We start from the raw sequence: 12,415 nt of genomic DNA, 5'->3' as shown, positions 1-12,415 counted from the left end.
TTTTTTGCTTTGTTTTGTCAAACACTATAAAATCTTCTCAAACATTCTCTTAGCAAGATTGGCCTGATACGCAAATGAAATAACTGGAGATTACCGGTTCTGATTTAGGCAAAATGGATCACGTATCTACCAGATATTTACCATTCTTCAAATATTCAAAGAAACAAAGGAACACAACAGCCTTGTACAGTCATGAAAGAAAGTATTCTTCAGTTGACAAAATTTCTTTTCCTAATAACTCAACAATAAACTAACCTATTAGAGTACTGATTTTGCCAAGTTATCAAGTTATAACTATTCTAAGAATAGCAACAATAAGATCCAAACAAATTCATTTGTTCCCGAGTTATTGGCAAATGAAAATATGTCAAGTGTCAATTTTACGTGTGTACACCAATTACTGATTTCAGAAAAGCCTACAGCTGAGTTAGAAACGAAATACAGTGAAACCTGTCAACTTGGCCACCTCTCTAAGTTGGCCACCTGCTTATCTTAGCCTAGTTCGTTTTGAACCTGCATTTTCCCATAAGACATTCGTTACTTACTACTCTATAAGTTGGCCACCGGTCTATCATGGAAGTTGACCACACTGAAGCAATGTTTACCCTATGATGATAATGATAAATTTACCTGCGTATCTTGGCCACGCAAAATACAGTTTTGTTATTTTTCTTAACTCTTTCGAATTCCCATATGAGAGGCATATGTTCTGTATTTGTGACTGGAGAAAAGAAGCAACGATTCCCGCAATTTGCTCTTGGAGGTCAATAGCCAGAAGACTACCCTGATAAAGGGGTGGTGAAGGAATATGTGAATAAGAAAAAGCACGTACAGGAATTCAGGAAATGGTTTGTTTATCCTGTCTGTTTTGGTAAAACCATTACCTATATCAGCTCCTTTCGTCAGTGGGGAGCTTTAGTAATTCCGGAAAATTCTCAATGTTGAAACTAATCATCTCAATTGTCAACTGTTGGCACCTGTCGGCTTATCAAAAGACAGCGGAGTTTTTGAGACATGAATTCCCTCAAGATTTTCACAAAACATATTTTGCTCTGAGGGAAACACTTCTAGCTCATTAACAAGAGGAAGTTTACTACAATATTAGAATTTGCATATCTACCAAAAAGAATAAAACAAATACGTCAGGAAAGAATCACTATTCAATAACAACTGAAAAGAAGTCATATAAATTCCATATCAATTTCTCAATTTATAACTTAGTTTTTCTTGTTTTCAAAGTGAATAACTCAGTGTGCTATAATATCAATTTCAATAAACTGCGTACTTACGCATCTATTTCATGGCTGCTTGTGTTATTGTTTTCAATCTGAATAATCCAATGTACCAGACTAGTTTTCAGGAAGAGAAAGGTATGTATATACATATATTAAACATACTATAGTAATATTTTCTAGTACTGTATATTTTTATGATTACTCTATACATTATTTATAAGTAGCTGTCGTGTCCCTGCTTATTAAAATTTTACAATCAAGTAATACTAGAAACCCTCTTCCAAAAATACACAAATCACACTTATTTTCTGTAAGTTGCCCACCTGTCTAAATTGGCCACTTTTCGATGGAACCGATAGTATTGTTAAACACTGTATTGTTAAACATTGTTGCTGAATTTGGTATTCCGGGAAATATTGTTCGATTAAAAAAGATGTATTTAAATGAAATCCAAAGTAAAGAATTAGAAGGGAAATATGCCATCGAAAATGGTCTGAAACAAGGAGATGTGTTGTGGTTATTAATTATTCAATTTTGTTCTGGAATACGCTATAGAAAACAATAAAGATAGCGACCTGAGTCTAGACCTAAATTACATGAATGATGGTGTCAATCTGAATGTGATGATATAAGGAAAATAGAAAGAAATGTAGAGATATTATTAAACGCCTGCAATAACTACGTAGATATGTTGGAATTCACCCTGTTTGTAGTACAGTATGTTATATCACTATTACTACTATACTATCAAGCAATTCTTTCTAGAAGGTATATACTTTCAAATAACTCGGATTAACATTAACAGACCATAACGGATATCTACTTAAACAGGGAATTGTATTATTATTAAGTTCAAACTAAAATTTTGTCTTCGCAAATTCGTCTTAGAATTTGCAGCTTAAAATATATCAAGCGATAATTATGACTGTTGTGCTACGTAGTTACAAAACATGATCGCTTAAATGAAGGGAGGAACGCAAACTGAAAATAAAATCGTGAGGCAAATATTCAGACCCAATGTGGATAATGGATACTTTATAACAAGGAAACAGAATAATTTATGGAAGAAAGTAGCAACTCTTTCAAAATTTTGAGTGGAAATTGAATCGAAGAAAGTCCATTAGGAAGATCTAGGCACAGATGGGAGAGCGATAATATGAAGATGGATCTCGGAAAAATTGAAACTGGATCCAGTTGGCTAATAGCAGAAGTCAATAGAGAACGTAGTATTGAAGCTCTGAGATTCATAGGCCATAAAGTTAATTAATATTTTATAATACATCATTTTATCTTAAAATCCAATCTATTTATTGTGAAAATCATTTTGAAAATTCAAGTTCGTGGGACGGATTTTTCCAGTTTACATTTTTAAAGAGGTGAAAATAGTGTCTTGGAACTTGAATAGAGCTCTGAAACGAATTAAAGTGGAATTACGAAGTGTTACTGAATATTTAAATTTAAACGGTCACAATTCTATGTAAAACACCTAGATTTACACTAAAAATAGGTGTCCGAAACTGAAATCCAAGAAAGATTTACTTACGACTTTGACTTTAGCCTCCTTGTGTGACACCGAGATTATCAAGGACTTGATCTGCAACTAATGACGTATTCGAGCTAAGACGATGGTTTTAATTTGGTGCATTTGACGGGTGCACAAAAAAATGTTAACTTCAAAAACATTATTAAGGTGAAAGACATTTTATCTTTTAACCTAAAATAAATTCTAAGTTCAGCACGTATTTCCATGTATGGGAAATAGATACGCACGATTAAAGTCATCGTTACCAGTATAGATGTTAACAGGTTATCTGTATTAACAAGCCCAACTAATATTATTGCTCTGGCTGTCTATTGCAAAAGATAAAATCTAAAAGATTAGCTTTTGTTCAAGATTTAGCATGTAGAGGAGTTATGGATTAAGGCACGTTTGTACGAATTAGCATTACGATCTTGGCTCAGTAGCGTGATTCCAATAAGCAAGAGCAATTCTAAAGAATAAGTTTATCATAACGTCGTGGAATTGGAACTGGAGCATATGGATAATAGAATTGTCTGAGATAAGTCGTGATCTTATTGTTGAGAGCAGTGTTCATTGAGAGTAATTCGGATAATGTTTTAGTTTTTCAATCATATACTCAAGAATTGAACATAGAACTTTTTTAAAATCAGGTCCATTTTCGCTGGAAAGTTATCGTATATTTTAGCACACAGCTGGATTTCCTTTGGAAGCAGTTTGAGAAGCATTTCTGCAGCGCAATCACCATCAGCAATGCAAGGGTCATTTGAGATTTCTCGGGACTGAAGATTCTTTATGGGCTGCAATTTATCTCATGACGATTGTCTCACTTCTTAGCTTTTCTCTCAAAAGAAAGTCTTTCTCCTTAACTTTCTTTTTCTCTCTCTCTTTTCCTGAGAATGACGGTGCGTCCCGAAAATGTAAGACTTCCTTTCCTTTTCGGAGCGGTACGCAGGAAACAGAATTCGTTATCTCACAAACAATTCGTTTCTCTTAGAACGTCGTATGTCCTGTCTTTTATTGCTCTTTGAGCCTATGAACCTTTCACTACTTAACGGAAAAATGTCTTTTTTTTTTTAAAAAAAAAAGTTGAATTTCAGAGTTTTAGTGAGGGAAAGAAAGGTCACGCTTAACTGGTGGAGGCACTTCAAGTTCTGGAAAGTTTTCAGCTTTTAGTAAAGGTTCATACAAAACTATTTGATATGAAATTACGACTGCACACCTGTGTGTAAACTTTCTGCAGACAGAACTCTCTAAAAGTAATCATACAGTGACACAGTTCCTGTGTTTCACAATGGTTGAATACCAGGAACTGTGATTTATTTTTAACGGAACAGTTCTAAAGAACTATATTGCAATTTAAGGTATTCGTAGCAGTCTGTCTTGGAAATTGTTCCAGACTCTTTAGTGCGATTGATTTCTTTTTTTCTTTCTTCGTTGTTCAATTTCGGATTTCTTTCCAGTAACACATGTGATACGTTCACTACTTTTTCTCTTAAAAAAACTTAAAAGCCGTGATGGACAAATATTATCTCGTGAATAAAAATGAAGAAATGGTGAATTGTCGATCATTATTTATTGATTTATGAAAAGCATAGCATTAGGCTAGAAGGGGAAAATTGTACAGTACTCCTAGTGAATTTGGTAAACAAAGAAGCTAGTTAGATCAACTAAGACGACTTTAAATTAAACCCAAAGTAAAGTGCAAGTAAGGAGATACTTGTCCACAAGCAGTTACGTTGATAATTGCATGAAACAAGGAGATTTGTTGTAACTATTATTATTAATTTTATTTTGATGTACGCTATAAGAATAGTTGACAGTAGCCAGGCCTAATGTTGAATGATAATCATCAAGCTTATGCTGATGATATCAATCTAGAACAATAGAAAGAAGTGCAAGATTTATGTGTTCAGGAACACATTTAAATGTGTTCAGGAACATGGAATTAGAAGTAAATGCAAACGAAACTAGTCACATGTACATGTCGCTATATTGTTCAAAACAAATTCTTTTGTGTTCAAAAATTATGCGGATTATTTTCATGCTTATAATACATAAACAGAGAGTTATTCCTGTTTACTGTATGTTTGTGAAATATTGTCGCTTATTATGAGTGAAGAACAAAGACCCAAAGTATTAGAAAATAAATCCTGAGGAAAATATTCGTTCCCAAGATGACGGTAACGTTTAATGGCGGACACTTCATAACGAGGAACTACATACTATGTATGATTTACCTAACATTGTTAGTGACGTTAAGCATAAGAGGCTCAGGTAGCCATGTCATGTACCGAAAATGGAAAGAAGTAGGAACGTTTCCTAATTTTAACTGGAAATCGAATCGGAAAAAGGTCATTAGGAAGACGTAGGGTGAGATAGGAGAACAATATTAAGGGCTTCCGGGCTTAAGCCCCCCCCCCCGAAATCTTACATACTATACTGTGTATTTCAGATGTAAAGCATCACGGGCAATAGCCAATGGTGCGCGATATTCCGCGCGGTGTTGCCGGATCATGGACTCCCCTTTTTCTTCTCGCTCTTCCTCCAGTTGAGGTTATGACACATACATTTGCAACATTATTCGCAATGTAAATATACTATTCCAGCAAACTCAAGAATTTTGACTGTGCATCCTAGAAGTATATATAGCAATTAAATTACTTACCTATTAACTTTTCCAGTGGATATGCTAAACACTCGTCTTCAACACTACTTTCACTATGTCAGTTAATATTTCGTCATTGTCTGAATCTGAGTCTTGTAAATTTATTATCATGGGCTAAAAAAAATGTAAACACAAAAAATAATTCTTCGAGACTGATTTCGTAGCACTTTATTTTTTATTTTTTTTTATTTATTTTTTTTAAGAAGGCTCAGCACTTGTACTCGGTTTGCTTAAAGACATTGTCAACTATAATTTTGGAGAAGAAACGAACTACAACGAAAGAAAGTAACCCAGACATTGATGAATTCTGTTTATGCTAGAAGAGAACTTACGTTCCAACACAACTAACACCTTTGTTTCCTTCTCAGTTTTCATAACAAATAACTTTCTTGGGCTTGGTGTCACACAAAAACAATCCGTCTGATTCCTTAATGATCGAGTTTGTTTTGGGTTACGATAATTTACGAGACCATTCAGACGCCTGGTGCTTTTGAATCCCTGCTGGAGGAGGAAAGAAGGAATAATTGGTCGCATATATGTAGGGTAGTGAAACGTGAAGAAAAAAAAACATACTGCTTTTTTTCTGTCGAGTAAGGAAAAATTTATCCCGAAGTAAATTTCAAAACAATATTACGAACTTCCCATACTTTGTTCTTACGATGTTAGGCATATTATATATATATATATATATATATATATATATATATATATATATATATATATATATATATATATATATATATATATATATATATATGAATCAGATTCCAAAGGCGTGTAGCCACGGGGGAAAAGGGGGCCCTGTCTTTCCAAACTATTTCCAACTCCAAAATGAGGTTCGTGGTATGTGTTTAATAAACTTATTTAATAGTTAATGCAAATGAGGGACGTTTATAATAAAATATGAAAATTTTTTAAAAAAATCAAACATCATCAATGCGGTTTCTGTACATAATTAAAACAACTAAAATTAACCATATGCTTTATATTCTCATTTCCCTAACTGAGAGCACACAGTATGAACTCTCTATTAGATTATTGCATAATAATATCTGAGTTGATATTTTTTCGAGTTTTTTTTTTCCTTTACTGTTTTAACCCATATAAATACAAAGTCAGATAAACAGACTGCTATAAACAGCATTTGTTTTCTTATGAATAGGTTATTGATTCATCTACAATCCGGTTTTCAACTCAGTACTGTCAACATCCGTCTTTTGATAAGGTAGCATCGTGAAAATATAACATGTGTATAGTATGTATGGTGAGTTAAAATGCTTTCATATTCTGAAAGAGATCATTTGTTCTCTTTTAAATGTGTAAAAAGCTTTCCTCCCCCTGAAAGTAATGTTCCCCTAGAACAACCTGCTGGTTACACCCATGATTATTCTGTAATAAAGGTTGAGTTCTATTTCCAAATTGAAGAAAAATCCACTGGAAATTAGACGCGGGACTCATCGCTCGTTTTACTAATTGTTTTATATGGAAACCTTTAAAAGCGTGTATCATAACAACCAGTTGACATAAAAAGATGTAGTTTTCACGTATGTGTTCGTAATTCTTTTCTCTACTTCGTAAAGTGAGCAGTTGATGTGCTAATACAATATTTCTAATAAGCGCCTCTGGTATTGTCAAGATTCGCAGTAGCGCGAGAAGTCAGCGTGCGGACTGCTTGTCGCGAATTGTCAACACCGCTCAAAGCCAATTGGACGCCGCGTGAAGCCAACTCAAGGCCATGCCGCTTATCATCTGAAATCTGTTAATGACATATCTTGCAGAATTTTCACATTTTCAGGTAAGCCCCCCCAAAAGTTAGCTAAGCCCCCCCCCCCCCCCCCGAAACAAAATCGCCACTGAGATTGATCCAGAAGAAATAGGAACAGAAAGTAGAAACTAGATCCACTTAGCTTAGGACAGAAGTCAATTGAGACTTCTTGTTTATTCTAGTCAATTGAGAGCTAAATAACTCTGCCGTCAAGCTACTTAGTCAATCAGCTACTGCTGCTCTAGTCTGAGGCTGAATAACTGCTAGTGTCAAGCTATTCAAGTCAATCAGCTACTTGTATTCTAGTCATTTAAGAACTGAATAACTGCTGCTGTGAAACGACTTACGACAATCAGCTATTACTACTCTAGCTAGATAAGAGCTGAATAACTGTTAATTGTAATGATTTATAGCCCACGCTGAAGAATTCATTTAGCCCGAGATGCATGTTTCACTTCCAAAATTGGGGGAAATATAAATACATTTCGCCAAACTACTTTAAATATATATAATCTAGATATTCACTTCAACCAACGATAGTTTGTGGTAGTCAGCGCCACCACATCGTCCCATGATTTTGAAACGTCTCTGGATGGTTCCCAGTTTTCTCGCCAGGTGGCAGCGCAGGATCCGGCCAAGGGGGCTGTATACATCAGAGTGAGAAGAGCCCTTCTTCTTCACGTGGGACCCGATAAGAGAACATCAACAGTGGCAGCAGCGGAAGAGTCGGAACCCGTACCAAGGGGGCACCGGAGACCAGACTACTGGGAAGATGAAATGCATGGAGTGAAACCAAGTGCGACGAGAATTATAGACTCAGTTTTTTTTTTGTGAAGTGCAATGGACAGTTGGATGTCATGATAAGTATCCTATCTACCTTAGTATACCTGCACAGTCTGTATCCGATACTCATAAATATTTTTATAAAATATATAGGAAATATTTAAACCTTGATTCTTATTTAAAAATAATATTGGATACCACCTCACCACTCCACGCGCCATCTGCGCAACTAAGGAATATGCACCCTCACATTTACTCTAGCGTAAATGCGACGGGCACAAGTTAAACAGGGCAACTAAGTGCTTAGGGAGTTCTTACTGGAGAATCATTAAACCATTGCTCTCATATATCAGTCATTTCTAGAACATTTGACGCAGAACAGCACGTTTCTGGTCAAAGCCAGGACAAAGAAAGTAACAGTGGCGGCTTTAGCGGGTAGGCTGGATAGGCACCGGTCTACCCAAAAAATTATGGAAAATATGTAAACGCAAAATGAAATATTTAAGTTTTACGTCCTACGGTTATGCCGGCTACGCTGAATGAGACGATTATGATGAGATATGGGTGAAGAAAAGTGATAGGAAAAGGGAGAACCCCGAGAAAAACTACGTATACGGTGTTTGACCACCACAAAATTTTCTAAGCTCAAACTGGTATCGAACCAAGGACCTCATGCATCAGAGATGAACTCTCTACAACTGAGCCACCGCGGCCAAATAAAGACTAAAGATACAGTATAGAATATATATTCCAATATTTATATTAACGGCAAATAATTAAGAAATAGCATCAACCACTTCTGTAACAGTAATTTCCTACTGTCATTAAACAATCAAATGTGTGTATTCATGAGCGAGGAAGCGGGCCTACCCAAAATTAAAAGTCTAAAGCCGCTCCCTGGAAAACAAGTTGTGCAAAGATGGAGAGGATTCAAGGTAGAAGAACAGAATAAAACAAGAGTTTGCAGTACACGTGTTGTTTTTATTTTATCATCTCACTTTTATGCACTGAAATTAAAGGAAAGGTGATGTTGAAATAAATGAAATGCTGGAATGAAGAAAGTGGTAGGAAACGGAAGAACTTCTTGAAGACAAATGCAAACGACGTTTGTTCACAACAAAGTCCACTTGGCGAGTGCTAGAATCGAAGCAGGGAGCTAGCATTAAAGGTAAGGGCTATACCACTGTGTCACTGCGCTCCCGTACGATTAGTCATAAATAAAAGGCGTGTGTATTTAGAAAACCAGAGACTAACTCAGGTTTGAATGAACCATTGTGTCCTATCAGCGTTAGCTTTGAGGTCTGCTCCTCTTCCTCTCTGTATGTTTCACTGAGAATACGAGCAGACAAAAGTAATATAAAAGGTCATTCAGTTGAAAATGGTTGCTGTATGTCCTTAACTGTACCTTGAAAGACATTTAACCCTTCTACCTTCCGTATTCTCACTCTTAAGGAACCGATCTAGGAAAGGCAACATTTTTAATATTTGAATAATGTAAATATATTGCTTTCCTTACGTCACTTCCATGCCAATACTTTTCGTTAATTAAATTCTCTGCCGGGCTCTGAATTAAATTCTACCCGGTCAATATAAAATTTTGAACTGAAGGTGCATAAGAAAATAAGTCAATTGGTTGCTTATATTTGTTTAGAAGCACGCATCCAAAAAAAAAGAAAAAAAAAATATTTTGACTTTTCAAGCGAAGGAACTGAGTGAGATGCCCACGCACCTGTATTCCAGCGACTGACTGCAGGAGAGCGCAAATTGGTCACGTGCTGGAGACGCGAACTGAATCTCGCTCCGTATGAGTCTCTTGCTCTCCCTCCTGCCGACAGAGAGCGCTGCAGTCAGGATCAATACGCCATCTAAAACCGTTGCTTAAAGTCCCACCAGGTGTTCACTCGAGTCGTTCTGCTAGTGTTTCCAGTTACTTTGCTTAACTGTCTACGAGAATCAAGTTGGAACTGTAAAAATGGAACAGTGATTCCCGTCATGAATATTCTAGTTCTTTACTCATCGCATCCAGATTTAAGGCACAAAGTCTATGTTTTAAGCCGTGTTACTTCCTGCTTTGAGAAAATATATGATTACTTGCGTTGAATTTAACTTTAAAGTAGTTGAAGTGACAGTTCTTCGTTTCATAAGAGACTGGCAATGATTACCCACTTCACTGGGTTAAAATAAAAATTTTAAATGCACAACTCTTTATCTTGTGTGTTTGGTATCAGTGAAATAATCTGTTCTTATTTTTAGTGACATAGATTTAAAAGTATCGGAAGTATTACTATTCTTCTCATAGACCCCAGAAGCTATGAATTTGACACTAGCAGTCTCGGACTGGTGGGTATTGGGCCCCGGAAGGAGCCTCACTTGGAGGGCCCCATCTTCCCTTCCTACGTAGTATGTAGGAGCATTCATGGAGCACCAATTCACATTTAGACAATATGATGCTGGGGTCCCAATCTTCACATTGTTGAAATATATTCTTACTAGGCCACAAACAAAAAAAAAACCACCAAGCAGTACTTTATAATACGGTTAATTTTATTCCGAAGACGACATTCAATGCTGGGGCCACCGAACTCTGGGAAGGGAACAAGCTACAACGAGTAACTATATGCTCCAACACAGCAGACATGTTTTATCTTACTTTCCATGTTATTCAATATTCATTATTATATACATTTCGAGAAGGCCCCGGCAGGAATCCCTGCCCTCCTGCCCTAACTAGTTATAAATATCGATAATTTGTATACATCTCCCTTCCCCTCCCCAAGTTACCTGGATGAATTTTTATTTAAATGGCATCGGCAGTGTCACTGTTCATCTCAGCGATCCTGAAAATTATGGATTCGACACTAATATCGGTCGGTTTCGATCCTTTTTAAATCTCTCGCTTTCTTCCTCTCCCCTAAGTTGCGCCATCAAAGCGATATGATTAAAACCATTCCAGGTGAGAACTTCATCTACGTTGAAAATTTGATCGAGATCAGTCAGGTGGTTCAAGACTTATAAAGTCAAAAAAGATAGTCATTTTCATTTATGTATATATATAGGGTGAACAGTAATTATGCGGACAAACTTTAGCAGGTGTTTCCGGACACCTGTAAGTAGTACTCTCAACGGGTCGGGTCGGGTCGGGTTGAAGACCGACCCGACCCAACCCGTGACCCGAATTGACTGACCCGACCCGACCCGACTGACCCGAACCGTGATCCGATCTGATTGACCCGACCCGACAACCCGACCCGAGTAGCCTGACCCGACAACCCGACCCGAACTGACCCGATTCGAGTCGGGTCGGGTCGGGTCAACCCGACCCGTTTGAGAGCACTATGGTCACAACACTGGGTGAACGCCAAAATGCACTCACATTGGGAAACTAGTTTTAAAAGCATAATTTTAGAAAATAAAGCATAAAGCATAATTTAAAATATATAGCAAATTCTTGGAAAATTCTCTTTAACTGAAAGTTTAACATACTGTGTTAATATTTTTTAAAGCCAATATTTACAATGCAAAATCATTGAGAACATAGCAATGCAACAATGAAAAGCTTATTTTCATTTCTGTAAACTTTTCGGTGTAATCCTTTGATGTGGAGAAAAGAAAGTAAAAGAAGAAATTTTTCTGCCAACAATGAATAGTATGCAAGAACTCCATACTATATTGTTACAGTGACGACGCCAGCTTTAAGTTTTTAGGGGGGCAAAGGAGGGGCAGATACATTTTCGGGGGGTGGCTATTTGCCATACCAAAAATGACATATTTATTACGTTTGACTTATTTTACATTACATTGTGTATTTCGTTGCTGTTTTTATGTTAGATCTATATGATTATAAATTAAACTTATTTCAAATAAAATTTGTAACTAACAAATAAGTAACGTCTGCACATGAAATATTTTTTAATGAAACTTTTGAAGCCTAAACATAAATTGAATTACTTTCGCGTATGCTACAAGTAACACATTCGTCTATATGCTACGTATCTCTCGCTCTCTCCCTCCCTCTCTCTCTCTCTCTCTCTCTCTATATATATATATATATATATATATATATATATATATATATATATATATATGTAGAGAGAGAGAGAGAGAGAGAGAGAGGGAGAGAGCCAGAGAGAGAATTTACGAGGAGCTGCTGAAAATGTCGTAGTCCAATCCAGAAGGAGTGTAGGTACTAGGTAGAAAAATGAAACCGTAGTTTAGAAAAACATATCTCTGTATGTACAAATATAAATTTTCATATTAATAATGCAATTCTTATTGTTTCTCAGGCCTCTGAAGTGATTATGTGTGCCCAAACAGATAATTTCACGAACATCCAGATCCTTACTGTTATAACATTTTTGTTCCACCAAGGAAAGTCACCGAAGTAAAGTAATTAGGAAATCAGTGAAACACCACGGGACTCTCCTCCGTTATATATAGTGGTGAAG

Source organism: Thermobia domestica, chromosome 14 (genome assembly GCF_964235325.1).
Source record: "Thermobia domestica chromosome 14, izTheDome1.hap1.1, whole genome shotgun sequence".
NCBI lineage: Eukaryota > Metazoa > Arthropoda > Insecta > Zygentoma > Lepismatidae > Thermobia > Thermobia domestica.
This window is presented reverse-complemented; position numbering follows the sequence as displayed.